We start from the raw sequence: 14,332 nt of genomic DNA, 5'->3' as shown, positions 1-14,332 counted from the left end.
ACTCATCATAGGAATTTAAGTATTATTTATTTAGTTCAAAATCTATTTTTTCAAGGTAAAAAAAGCCGCACTATTAATTTAAATGCCAATTATATAATTCTTTTTAAAAACCCCAGAGATAAACTACAGGTCACCGTCTTGGCTCGTCAAATGTACCCTAACCAGACCAAATTCTTTTTGGAGGCATTTGAGGATGCCACCAAAAAACCCTACGGGTACTTGATTGTGGACTTAAAAGCACAAACTCCAGAAGACTTTCGCCTCAGAACAGGTTTGTGCCCGCCCGATTGGCCGGCAGTGTATGTGCTAAAGAAAAGGAAATAAATAAGAATGTCTGTTCGGATTAAAAGAAATCTGCCGCTTTTGCAAATGTTATTTGAGGGGAGCCCGTGCCATAGGAAAGCTGTGCTGGCAGGGGCCCCCTCGGATTTGATCGAGACCCTGTGTGAAATAGCTTTTAACATCTTACGCGGTAATATACCCCTAACCCCTTCTCAACATTCTAAACTCAAAAAACAAAAAGCGGTTATCAAGATCATCGCTAATAAGAAGTATTCTATTAAAAGAAAAAGAAAGAAGATTAATCAAACCGGAGGTTTTATAGGACCGCTGTTGAGCATAGCCGTGCCTTTCCTAACCAGTCTTCTAGCTTCCAGAGTGGGTTAATAATGGAATATGCTCAGAAAATGTTTTTGATCCCTCAGGAGCAGCTTGAGAAACTGAGAAAAAATGTTGTCGGGCCAGAGCCCATTAGACAAACGGCCGAAAACAACCTGGACTCTGAAATGAAAGCTATACTGGCCAGGGCCGATTTAAATCAGTATTCCAAAGCCCAGATGTATAGCAACACGTTACAGCTCTACCTCCGTCTGGTTAGACAGGGTGAAAAAGATCAAAACATTTTAACTTTAACCATGGCCTCTCAAGAAAATGGTTCTGGGACTGATGCGGGGGGTACGGTTGATAAAGATGTTGCGGTGCCCGAACCTGTTGAGAGTTCAGAGGGAGATGTTGTAACGGATGTTTTGAGAAACATGCCGGCCAGAAGCAAAAGACATGCAGAATATATTCTGCACAAAATGGTTCAGAAACCGCGGGTAACGACTTGGAATGAACAGGGTGAATTTGTTTTTAAAGGACAACTGCTCAAAGGTTCACACATGTTTGATTTGTTGAAGAGTGTCACTAGCACTAATAAGGTACCCGATAGTCGCCGACCTGTAGGCTGGAATGCTTTCCTACAGGCGATGGCCTGTCTGAACATACCCCAATCAACAGTCCCTAACCAGGAAACGCGACAAAAAATCCGTCTGTGTAAAGAGGTGGTGACTGATCTGACGCCGATATCTCATTACTCTGACCGTGTTGAGCAACCCTCCTCAGGATCTATCCATCGTTGGGAAGCTTATTAATCTCATGTTTTTATTTGTCTCCCCTGTAAATAAGGAACCGACAAACCATTTTTTTATTTTTATTTTTTATTTTCAAATGTTGTACATTTATTTATAACATAACCCTGCTTTGTATAAGATTTGTGCTGAATAAAAACAAAACTAATGATTCAAAGGCTGTTTTCATTATTTTTTCACTTTAACACGCATGACATCTTTTAAAATCCTCACAAGAACACCCCATCTGTATACATGGCTGGCTAGGGTCGTAAGTCATTGTGTTATAAGGGGGGGTCCACAGTGTCCTGACAAACTCTGCCACTTTTTTATCATTTTGGCCTAAATCCTCACTGTACAAGGACATAATATCGGGGTATGACCTTCCTTTAGATCTATGATATAAGAAAAACACACAGTGTTGACCACAAGTGAAGGTCTGAAGACTTTGTACTTGACGACCGCTGTAAATGGTTTCTTGACAGTTGTTGAGCAGAAAGTTATTGATCTTCCGAGGGAAAGGTCTGAAATCCGGGGGGTTTCCATAGGAATCAAAAAATTCCCCACGGCGGTCCTCCCTTAGATAAATAGCCAGCCAATGTTCTCCGGGCATATTTTTAGGGTGTGTGTTGATTATGTACATTGCAGGTAAATTCTTGATCTTAAATTTAGGCAGCTGGTCGCAGGCGTAGACTCCTTGAAACACTTTCCGTGAGCCGTCCAGGGCATTCATGATGTGGTTGAGCTCTCTGGTGTTCATTTTAATAATAATCATACAGAACGTTTCTCCTCTGATTCACCTCAATAATGTTGTCAAACACAGCATACACGACCATATTTACAGTGCGTGGTAGAGGCTGCTTGAAACGCATCTCCAAACGCATATTGCCCGTCTTCATCAGTGAAAAATGTTGTCCACACTCTTCGTCAGGGGTCAGGTTGAAACCGTACAGGGTGTAACCGCTGCAGTATTCCCGGCGATCGATCAGCAGAGGTTGATCCTTGAGATGGCGACCCGTAGCCAGTACTAGACTGTAATATTCACGAACCGCGTTGCCGTTTTCAAAGTCAGGTTGAAAAGGTCTGGATGGAACCTGCACACCATCGACGTACAGTGCTATAAATTCCGCGTTATAATGTTTAAAGTTAAAGGGGTTCTTGTTGTAAACCCCGGTAAATGCATCATTATCCACGAGACCTATAATAACCTGTTTTGGGAGCTGGCCTAGAAACAGATTTTCCTGGTTCATCACCCGTGTCCCTGCGGGGATACTGTGGACTTTCATATAGACTCTTTCGATCGGGTACTTGGCGTTTGCCGTCATTAAAGCCTGCGCATGTCCTAGTTTAACCGCCGGGGAGACGGATACTTTTTTCACAAACAGCGAGGCCGATAATATGGTCAGTTTATATTTTTCAGTATCAGGGGTCATCAGACAAAAAGCACTTTTACTACGGATCATTTTAATTTTAATGTCTACCCCGTTGAGCATGAGTTTTTCTTGGAAAAATATGTCTGCATGAATATGTCCCATTAGCTCAAAGGTCCTCCCTTCTGTTGAAAAGGCCGTTCTTTTTTGCAAACCCTTATTGAGTCCCTCTGGATCCTGGTCGTCCATAGCTTCCGGGGTGTCTTTGAAGAAAAGGCCGGGGCTGAACTGTTTGCTTAGGGTCTCCTCACTATAATTAAGGATACACTCCATCATGGCCCTATAGGGGTAAGTATTGCTGCTTTGACTAATGAGCCGATCTCCCAGGGTCACATCCACCTGTGAAAACATGGTGGCCACCGGGTAATTGATGACCCCAGCGTTGGCCGTCTTCTCGATTGCATCGCCATCCTCATCAGTCACTTTACAGTTCATTAAAATAAATGTGTTATTCAAATCAATATAATCCTCGCCATTGCCAGCTATAAAAAACTCCAGAGGGGCCGTATCTGAAATTGCGGAAAGAGGGGGTATCTCTACATATATGCTCTTATCTATACTCGTTTGAGTGTATGGAACTGTAAACAGATCCAGTTCTGATTTGACGCATTCTTCCGATAGACTGTGGACAAAAGACATTTTTAAAAGATGTATCCTGAGGCTCTATTTGTCTTTCTTTGAGACTTTCTTTTTGCAGGTTTTTTCTTGTGCTGCTTCCTTCTCCGAGTGTTTCCACGATATGTTGGAGAATGAGAGCTTCTTCGTTTTTTGTTAGCCACGGATCTTCGTCGCCCTGGTGGACACATACTGTTTCTTCTTTTACCCCCCCTCCTCGCCATTACCATGAGACCCGAACCCTCCTGCTGCTCATGGCTAGCTGCCCGGTTCATAACATTGGTGAACACGTCACTAACAATATTTTTAGCCGCTGATTTCAAGTGGGGTCTGGCTATAGCAAAGCCTCTCTTAAGCAGGGGTACGGCCATTCTAAAGAGACCACGAAAGAGTCCTCCTAGACCGGCTCCATACATTGTGGGGGCTCCTACAAAACCGGGCAAGCCGTTCCCGGCTTGCATCTTGTAATAATCCACATAGGCGCTAGGATCTACATAACCCCTCGAGGTAGCCATTTTAATAATGTACACACTGTTTCAGGGGTCGAAAATGTAGTTTGACAATAACTTTACCGAAGCGGAAGGGTACGTTGATATTCTGATCCGATTTTACTTCGATCGTGATGTTGTCAAAGTGGGTCTTTGAGACTGGTACGTAGTGTGGCTTGTCATAAGTAATTGTGACCATGTCATTGCTTTTACCTTTAAGAAGTACATTTCTCAAAAGGGGGACATAGCTATCCCCGACCCTCTGGTGTGTTATGATATCCGTATACACATAAAGAGTGTAAAAGCCGCCCCTGATGTCAGCCGGGAAGGGGGCCACCACTTCTGAGAACCTGCTCTCTGTGTCAGAATAGAACCCTAATATACGCCCCAGTTGTCCTTTGGTTTGAATGCTAATACCAGGTTTTGACACCTTGTACACTCTGTTTTTAATAGGGTTGTAATATAGCTTGATGTTGGGGGTGCCTTCTGAGAACTGTTTATGCATCTCATCTAATATTGTATCCACATTGTCATAATAACCTCCTTGCATCGTGAATGTCCATTGACTCTTTTTAACATCGTCAAAAATGGCGAAGGTGGCATCCTTATCTTGTAAAACAGCCCAAGTGTAAGGATACTGTATTTCCGCCAACCCCACTTCCCACGACCCCCTTAGATCTATAGATTTTCCAAATTGTACCGTGTAACTGGATATTTCATTTTTAGGGTATATATCGAGAGAGGCGTTACTGGGTAGAGTCACGTAGAAGCCTCCTGATTCCATCTTGAGTATCGAATGTAATGACCCCCTCACACCGGCGGGCATGTTGTTATAAGGCTTGAATATCACAAACCTGTTGTTCAGGGACCCAACTATTGAACTTTTCAGGCCATCCAAGCCATTTCACCAACACATATTTTTTCCGGTTCTGGGTTTTCTCAGCTAATATCTTTTCAACTCTGTATACAATGTCTTTACCCACAATAATTTTTTGTAACTCGGCTTCGTAAAACGTTCCTTCTATATCCTCCCCGTCATAGTCTTTTAACCGGTACACGGGGGGGTCTCTAGCCACCTGTTCGGTAACTGTAAAATATTCGTCAGAAAATGTTTGTTCATAATCTTTGGCAAAAGTACTCCTTAGCTTTGAAACGCGAACCACATCGCCGATGTTGAACTTATAAGTAGTTTTCCCCTTCTTAATAAATGGGCCGTATAATTTTTTATAGACCTTAAAAGAATTACTTTGATCAACATCTATAGGCTTCATTTTAATACTGGCGTGATACCCTTGGTTGTAAGCATCGATAAAATCCTGAACTTTATCAAAATACTTGAACGTGTTGACCGCTGTAAAATATCTCCACATTTTGGTCTTTATGGTGCGGTTAAACCTCTCCACCACCGATGCCTTAAGCTCATTACCGGTGGTGAAATGATGTATTTTGTGTCTCTTCAGTAGATTCTGAAATTCTCTGTTGAGAAACTCTTTTCCTTTATCAGTCTGCAGTTTTTTAGGACATCGTCCCTGGGACAATATATCCTCAAAGGCCCTTGTCACCACCCGACCTGTTTTATTATGTAGAATGCGAGCCCAGGCATATTTTGATAACACATCGATACACATCAACATAAATTCGTGACCATTGTTATGTTTTGATAAATTTGACATATCGACTAGATCCATTTGCCATTGTGAGTCTATGTCAGTTGCATATACACGGTTTCTTTTAAAGTTAATCCTGAGAGGTTTATGTAAGGTATAGGCGTCTTGTTCCCGTAACCATTCTGAAACAACCACATCATTAACCTTCACACCGGCCTCAGCGAGTCCCCTTTGAAAACCCTTCTTACCCGCCAAACCCCCAATCTTGGCTGGGTTGTAGTATAGTTCATGCATTTGGGGAGCTTGCCGAGTCATTCTGCCAAATAAACACACAGACCCACACTATGCGCAAAGTTTTTATACAAGGTTTTTTATTCAACTTCAGGAGAGCAGATACCCCTTTTTAGACATTTGAGAAAAGTATAACATACACAACAATTTTTTCTACGGTCCAGACAAAAAGAAATCAGATGATTGGTTACTTGATCTATATCAACAAATACCTGTTTCTTTATCTTGTAGGCACACACCTCAGTTACATATGTAAATAAAACAACAATATGACCTATTTTAAAAGTAAACAGAGGGGTATTAAACATGCTCAGTAAAAGGTCATACAGATGTTGATGAAATGGCCTAATATCATTCTTGGCCCCCTTGAGCGCTTCATCCCAGTGTTCGTACCCCCCGGTCTTTGTTACAGCAGCCATGAACTTTTCCAGGTTTGAAAGTTGATCCTCATCGATGGTTAAATCTGTAGAGAAAAGGCTCGCGTTGGCTACTTTTCTGTCAAGCACATGGTGTAATAGCGCTCTCAGGTTAGCTGCAGAGTGTTGATGACAGAACCAGTTGCAGCAGCAGTCCAGAACATTCCCCATGTTCAAAGTCCCTTAGTTCAGGTCAGAGTCTGAATCAGTGGCGTAGATGTCGAATTCTTCGTCGCTGCCCCCAGCTTTAACTTCTTTACGGAAGAAATAAGCTTTTAGCTTGCCAGCGGTTTTTCTACTTGGCTCATCCAGGTCATTGAGCAGCTGCCCAAGTTTCTCTATTATAAACGGCTCCTTTTTCAGCTCCAGCAAAATCTCATCTATGATTTTCTGGACTTGTCCAGCAGTGACATGTATGTGGGAGTAAGACAGAGCCTTGATTAGTGCCGGTTTCAGCCACGGTTTGTTCAGTCTTCTGTAAAACACGTTGAAATAGAACAGGAAATAGTAACGGTCTGGTTCAAACAAACAACTGTGTCTCAACTGACTGGGGTGATTCACTTCACACCCCCGACAGACTTCTTTCAGAGCTCGGTCGATGAGAGCACTCAGAATATACACCAGGGTGCTTTTAACCACTCTGCTTACTTGGACACCTACCCCGGGCATAAATCCTGCGTCTTCATCACGCCCCCGAGACAGTCCGATGCTCATTGGGTCGCCTGGTGGTTTGTGGGGTGTTTCTACATCCATTGGACTGACCCCCTCCTGAGACGCACAGACGGTAGACAGTTCGGCAAAATCGAGGCCCTCCATGAGCTCCAGAGGCTGGGGATCCCCGAGACTCATTTGGACATCCATCGCTCCGCATGTTGTTTCGTCCTGAGGGACCGGGGTCTGAGGTCTTGGAGGGTAACCGCAGTCAGAGGGTTCCGGAGTGTATACAAAATCTGGGGAATAGAACCAGGGGTGATCCCGGGTTTGAAGAGGCCTGTAGAGCCTGTCGACGTCCGCAGCTTTCGGGTAAGACATTCTCTTTAATTTTAAACCATGAATGAATTGTTGCGCCTTTTATCCTATCTCTTCACTACGTCACGACACACCGCCCTCTTAGAAGAGAGTAGACCCTGAGCCGTCAGACCCCCCTCCAACCCCCCACAGGTCGTCTGTTTTATCATCGTCGTCGTCATTCAAGGGGGATATATAATCCATAATCCAGCATATTCAACTTCTAACAGAATCCAGTTGTGAACATTTGGTCAAGATGTCAAAACCATCATTTATACAGTTTATGACCTCTTTCAAGAACGGCCAGTCCACGGCGTCAAACATAATTTCAGTAACCTGTTTTTCTGGATCCTCCACAACCCCTTCAATAGGGTTTGTAATCAGGGTACTGCTAAACAAAACCTTACGATCAGTAGTTAGAGATAGACTCTTCACCACTGTACCGTAGTTCTGCAAGCTTTCCCATTCACACCTTTCAAAACTCTGAGTCGGAGACTCCGTTTCGCCTTCTCTTGGACCCTCTTGCAAGCCTTCTATAGTCTTATCCACAAGCCCCAGGTCTCTCCATGCCATCACCTTCAACCAGTCCTCAAAAGAGTATTCAATCACCGTCTCAAAAGGTTCCAACGTACCCTCCTTCTCTCCCAAAGCAAAAAGCTCCACTCCAACATAGCTGGGATCCCTTTTAAAGCGGTAACCCCGTCGACCCCCCCAGAACAACACCCAGGAGCGTTCAATCTTCAAATTGGTGAGTACAGGAACCCTTGCCCGGGATTGTTTCTTGCGGGGTTTCATGTTGATGTCGCTGGACATGTTGAAGAAGCGGGATGTTTCAGATGCTGAGAATTAAAGAGGTATTGCCTAAAAGCAGTGCGGGGTCTTAAATAGAGAGGAGAGTTTCGGGGCGTTGCCTTCAGAGGGGGGGGGGGGTCTTTATGGGTGGCCTTGTTGTTCAGGGTTTTAGGGGTGTACACTTTCTGACGGATATGACGTAGGAATAATTAAGGAAATAACTCTAAAATCACGCCCCCCAATTATGACGTAGGAATATTAATAAGCTTAGGGCATACGTCATAACAAAATAGGCCGCGCCCAAAAAACCCTACTATCTACTGATGTGAAGTCCTAATTAATCGGCTACGTAAATCATTCCTTTCCGACCGAACCTGTAACGCTCAAATAAATAATCTGTATAATTTATTGAGCCATCTAACTTCAAGTTAACCTGACACTGAGCAGGTTTGATTTTTGTTTGTCCGTGTTCCACCTCGGGGGGTAAATTCAATAAACTATGCGCTAAATAAAAACTGACCTTTAAATAAACAGTATTCATCTATCGAGAATCTATGTTCATGGTTTGTATAGAAGTATTTCCACATATGCATCTGGACACTCGGGCAAGCCAGCTGAGAAGTCGCTCAAGTCGCCGCAGCTAAGTATCGCCTTTTTCTCTCGCGTTTCCTAGTTTAGTTAAGAGTTACATTGATTGTTTACGTGGTTTGTTTAGCTAAGAATGATATATCTTGCACCTGTTTTGTAGTAAGAGCAGCGACTGTTTGTTAGTGAATTTAGCAAGTTACTTAGCACACTCAATCAGAAGCTTTACACTGTAGGCTGTGATTATTCGCATGTATCTAGTCAGATGAATGATCTGAAATGCATCAAAAGTCATGGAATGAGAGACTTTCTGGGCGTTGGTGGTATAGTGGTGAGCATAGCTGCCTTCCAAGCAGTTGACCTGGGTTCGATTCCCGGCCAACGCAACGTTTTCTTTCTAGGCTTCCGCCATCACACTTGTGATGCTTCGGGGGAGTTCGACACCATTCAAGCTATTGCGACCCTACTAAGCCTGCACTTACCGCTGTTTTCACTAACACACTTCTGGTGAACCGTTGCGCATGAACAGATGACGAATAAATGGCCTTACACTAGTATCCCACAGCACCAGCTTCGTCTGTAGAAAAACAAAGGTTCCTCTCCCTGCTGCAGGATACCCACATCACACTTGACTCGCAGACCTTTACTGCGCCCTCTTGCTTCACGTGGGCCGTGCTCCCAGAAGCGCTGTAACATACATGTGCACTTGCGTGCAAAAGTATTTGGTATTACATTTATTTGACGTGTTCATTGCTTGAATATACTTTAAAAGCTAATACACTCCTCTCTATGCTCACCAACAACAATGTTGGCGATGATGACGGCTAAAGTAAGGAGAAATAGAAATGCCACTTCCATTCACTCCAATTACTATTGTTGTTATTATTACAAGGGAAAACTATGACCCTTGGTCATCAGTGTCTTGGGCGGACAGTTATGTCATTTAACAACATCCAAGATACCCAAGCCATCGGTCAGTCAGCACCGCTAGATGGCGGCAGTCAGACACTCATGCAATGTTTGAAGAAGAAAGTGTTCAAATAGAGGAGCGCACAACTCTCTACGTGGCACCGATGTTAACTAGTTTTCACAGAAACCTGTGCTATGTGGCTCGTTGGTCTAGGGGTATGATTCAAAGGGTTCATATCCCGGACGAGCCCTTTGTTTTAGTCTTCTCTCATTCATTTTCATTTTCTCAGCAAAGCACCCATGACAGGGTACTTTTGCCAACATGAAAAACATTTCCTTCATGTATCATGACTTCATTATGGTAATATCTCATTTCGTATAATTCCAAATAGGCCTCTTTACAATCATCTACAAGTCTACATATACCAGCATGATTTCAGACAATGTGCACGATATGTAGTCCATGTCTGTCTCTCTGTCTCTCTAGATATATGTTTATAATTGAGTTGATGATAGTTGCATCTGTGCGCCAAACTGTGTCTGAGCAGCAGACTGTAACTTGAAATAATTGCATGAAAATGTCTGTATCTTCTTAATTTTATGCAGGTTAGTTCAGCTAGTAAGAAAGGTCACTATCTTTTTTATCTTTTTCTGTAACTAAACCATTCAGTCTTTCTACATGATGCCGTAAATCCAACATTTCCCCAATTCGCTCCCTGCGAGAAGACAATGCGATGTGCAATGAAAGTGATTGCCTGTCACTTGGCACTTCAGTTCTGCGTACCACCAAGTCTTATTAGACTCCTTAGTTCTATACTGAAAATACTATAGTGCATAAAAAACTGAACTAATGCACATCACAGAACATGTATTGCACTTTAACATACACTGTACTTGTTGAAGAAATTGATGTAATAATCAATACAAATGTAAATAGTGCACTATGCATATTGAAATCAGAGCAATAACTAATAAACTGTTTAGGTAAAATAACATCCACACCAAAAATACTCAATACTGAAAATACTATAGTGCATAAAAAACTGAATTTCAATAATACAATACTATGAAAAATCATTAGCTGACAACTGGCAAACTACTACAGTACTTAACTACTAGCTGATCATGATCATCATTTGGATGGCAACTGGCAGTAGGCTAGCTAGCAAAGTGAGCTGGATTATTACTTTATAATGATATATAATTTATAAAGACATGTAAATTCCTCACAAAGTTATGACTTAAAGTCCCACTGCTTGGAATTTAGAAAACACAGAATATCACTAAAGTTCACCTGACATTATGTTTATGAACTCCACCACAATATACATTATATCCATCATATTTACATTACATTTAGCATACATATCCCTGACGCGTGTATTGACCTCACTGGAGACAATATGCTCGAGTCACAGATTAAATGCCCCTCTCCCTCTCGGGTTTACATGGTCTTAGTTTATTGCACTAGAGACGAGTTGTTTACCCGCAGCACTGCACAGGGCAAAGGACTGTCTTGTGCATTGCGCCTTGTTTAATACTTTGTTTTAATGATCTTACCGAGTGGTTTTTTACGTCACTGGTGGGGCTACAAAGCCATGAATCGAAGTGTTTTATCAAGTTAGGATTAAAACACGATGTACAGTACTGAACAGTGTACAACAGACCCACAACAATTTAGAGAGCATAATGATAAAGGAAACCACTGATCCGCATTAACCATGAAACGTCCATCAGCAATGTACTTTACCTTGAAACCCACAATAAATGGACCAGACCGTTACCTTGCACTTTTAAAATGCGTCCATTTCGGGAATGTTACATGGATACCATCATCTCAGACATTAGATTTTGCACGTAAACTGTGGGCTTAGATCGTGGAAAATTGTGCATGTTTTCAAAATTTCTACGCCATTAACTGGTGTTCTTGGGATGCTCCTTCTGTGTGACCGTATACCTCGAGTAAACGTTTACTCGGTCTGCTTGAGCAAGTGGGTTGAAATGACGTGTGTAAGCCGAAAGCCAGTAATGTATTTTGATACCAGACATTACAGCTTTCATGACCAGGGGCGCAGCGAGGATTTCAGGGCCCCATGAAAGTAAAAAAGGTAGCTACCGAAGTGTGACCCATCGGGAGGATAGCTAAACCCGGGGGTTATGCCTGTGAGGAGAGGTTGAGGGGTGGATGAGGAAGCTCGCCACTTGATAGGTCCGGTCGTTGAGGTAGGAGGAGAAACAAGTGAGAGCAGTCCCAGAGATTCCAAGGTCAGCGAGGCAGGAGAGGAGGATGGAGTGATCGACGGTGTCAAATGTTGCGGAGAGACCAAGGAGGATGAGGATTGAGGAGAGGGAGGCTGCCCGAGCACAGTTGAGGGAGTCAGTGACTGCCAGGAGAGCAGTCTCACTGGTGTGAGAGGTGTTTGGAAGGCGGATTGCAGAGGATCAAGAAGTGAGAGATGGGAAAGGAATGCAGAGAGCTGACAGTGGAAAGTGAATAAATAAAACAAAACAAGAAGCAATAAAAAACACACAAAACAAATACCAAAATAGGCTAACGCCCATTGCTTGTGATGCAATAAAGGGACACTGTTTGGAATGAATGAGAATTGTGCATTCTTACAGATGCCCCACAACGATCACACCTTTTGATCGATCAGCTATTTAACTCTTTCATCAACCTCCATTACCTATAACATAATTCTGAGAAATGTACTTTTTCTTTCAAGTGTGCTGCAGGAAACATCCACTTATTTATAATTCGTTTTATGTCACTTGTTTGCTGCAAGAAAGGCAAGGCGAGTAAGGCTGTAGAACACTGCTACATTATGCATCTTGCACTATGGTGTCGGTAATATAGTTTTTTCGTGCAATACTTATTTATATTGTATTCATAATTCGTTTTGTCACTTGTTTCTTGCATACTGTTTTTATTTTGTGTGGTTTTTTATTGTTTCAAAAATAAAGAAAATCTAAGACATGAAGCTATGCAGTTTCTGTGTGAGTGTATGAACACAATGATCGGTGGTGGAATTGGCTGCGATGCAAGGGGACCAGCTAAAATCTTGCCTAGGGCATCAAATTGGTCAGGGCCGGCCCAGGGCGGAATGACTGATGTGCGGTCCTAATTAATCGGCTACGTAAATCATTCCTTTCCGACCGAACCTGTAACGCTCAAATAATTAATCTGTATAATTTAAATCTATAATCTCTATGAATTATTCCTCGCAGAAAAGCTACTGGGTCTGGATCACTACTGGATCTGTTAGGAACGGCGCCGTCATTGTTGGGGGACACAGTCAGCTGTCATTTAACTGGGCAGATGAAATACAGTCAGATTGTTAGCCATCTAACTTCAAGTTAACCTGACAGGGAGCAGGTTTGAGATGCTGGACATGCTGCTCTGGAAACATAGCTGGCTGAACTTTAAACTCGCTACGGAGAATGGAAAATCCCGAGTTAATGCCAAGTTATCCTGAAACTTAGCCGGCTAACCTACTTATCCAAGTAGGAAGAACACATCCAGGTGCCTATATGTTGTTGGTTTCTTTACAATGCTTGTGTAACTTAATAATATATATACTTTTCCTTGTGCAGAAAACATATCGGCACAATTCGAACTTATGCAAGTTTTATTGTAGAATACTACTACTACTAATAATAATTACAATTATTATGATAATAAACACGAAACAGAGACTGATTAGCATACGTTGAGGTTATCAACAAAGCTATTAACTCTTTACCATAATGCATTTTTACTATTAAGTTGTATCTGAAGCATATCATCTTTCGTGAAACTTGATTTGATTGTGTACTTACCCAGCGTTACTTTTCACTTTTCTGTATGTGCACATATTCCTGTTATCCACAAACCACTGTAGTTATTTAAAGCAACTAAACGCAATAACTTCATCGTCACTCTTGTAACATTAAAACCCAATATTCACTGGCGCTGTTTAAACTGTGAATAACTAGGTGAGTGCATGTTTTTTTCAGATAATGGCCAATTCTACCTGTTCACCAAAAGCAAGCATGTGCAAATATGTACATTTATTATTTGGACCTTATTATATTAAATCTATTGTAAAATAAAATACAATATTAGTAAAGGCAAATACACTCACCTAAAGGATTATTAGATACACCTGTTCAATTTCTCATTAATGCAAATATCTAACCAACCAATCACATGGCAGTTGCTTCAATGCATTTAGGGGTGTGGTCCTGGTCAAGACAATCTCCTGAACTCCAAACTGGATGTCTGAATGGGAAAGAAAGGTGATTTAAGCAATTTTGAGCGTGGCATGGTTGTTGGTGCCAGACGGGCCGTTCTGAGTATTTCACAATCTGCTCAGTTACTGGGATTTTCACGCACAACCATTTCTAGGGTTTACAAAAAATGGTGTGAAAAGGGAAAAACATCCAGTACGCGGCAGTCCTGTGGGCGAAAATGCCTTGTTGATGCTAGAGGTCAGAGGAGAATGGGCCGACTGATTCAAGCTGATAGAAGAGCAACTTTGACTGAAATAACCACTCGTTACAACCGAGGTATGCAGCAAGGCATTTGTGAAGCCACAACACGTACAACCTTGAGGCGGATGGGCTACAACAGCAGAAGACCCCACCGGGTACCACTCATCTCCACTACAAATAGGAAAAAGAGGCTACAATTTGCACAAGCTCACCAAAATTGGACAGTTGAAGACTGGAAAAATGTTGCCTGGTCTGATGAGTCTCGATTTCTGTTGAGACCTTCAGATGGTAGAGTCAGAATTTGGCGTAAACAGAATGAGAACATGGATC

At 42.3% G+C, this 14,332-nt stretch overlaps 1 non-coding gene across 1 annotated transcript; it reads left to right on the top strand.

The window, feature by feature from the left end:
* Positions 1–8,934: 8,934 nt before the first annotated feature.
* On the top strand, positions 8,935–9,006 carry trnag-ucc (transfer RNA glycine (anticodon UCC)). Its single transcript has one exon. It is a non-coding gene; the product is annotated as a tRNA-Gly (tRNA).
* The last annotated feature ends 5,326 nt before the right edge of the window (positions 9,007–14,332 follow it).

The sequence above is a fragment of the Amia ocellicauda genome, chromosome 19, assembly GCF_036373705.1.
Source record: "Amia ocellicauda isolate fAmiCal2 chromosome 19, fAmiCal2.hap1, whole genome shotgun sequence".
In the NCBI taxonomy this organism is placed as follows: Eukaryota; Metazoa; Chordata; class Actinopteri; order Amiiformes; family Amiidae; genus Amia; species Amia ocellicauda.
Note: the sequence above shows the minus strand (reverse complement) of the source record. Positions and strands in the feature narration are given on the sequence as shown.